This window comes from Oratosquilla oratoria, chromosome 1 (genome assembly GCF_046742065.1).
Source record: "Oratosquilla oratoria isolate Oo_2021 chromosome 1, ASM4674206v1, whole genome shotgun sequence".
In the NCBI taxonomy this organism is placed as follows: Eukaryota; Metazoa; Arthropoda; class Malacostraca; order Stomatopoda; family Squillidae; genus Oratosquilla; species Oratosquilla oratoria.
The window spans coordinates 123,871,628-123,872,198 of NC_134777.1; positions in this window are offsets into that span (position 1 = coordinate 123,871,628).

Sequence of the window (571 nt, forward strand, 5' to 3'; positions counted from 1 at the left end):
CAAGGCCCAGGCGTTTGGGAGCTAACTTGATAATACAATGTCTACGGGACGTCTTGGGGGAGCCTATCGTATTTTGGTAATGTAGTTTATAACAGTGGTGGGTCATGTAAAGAAATCTTTCTCAGGATAAGTATGTTTCATTGTTACAGACCCAGAGTATATAGCGTTGTCGACACTAATGCCCTTGTATTAAACCAACGAATTTGTAACTCTCTAAAAAATTAGTAAACATTTACCTCCTCATTTCTCACTCTGTGCATTGATGATAAACGTTTCAAGAATCGATAGAGTGAGAAATGGGGTGTGGCAGAGAACGGATGTCGGTAGAAAACTGTGTGATTGGGTAGACCAGCGTTTCTCAACCAGGGTTTCCCGGAACACTGAGGTTCCGCAAAAGGTCCCTAAGGGTTCCGCGAGAACAAGTGAGATAAGCTAATGTAAGTTTGATTTATTTATTTATTTAATCTCATATACGTAATATAATTAATCACGCACGACATATTCTTGGTTATTGTAATAATGTAATATAGACATCATCTAATCTATATAAATCGTTAGTTCGTCCACATTT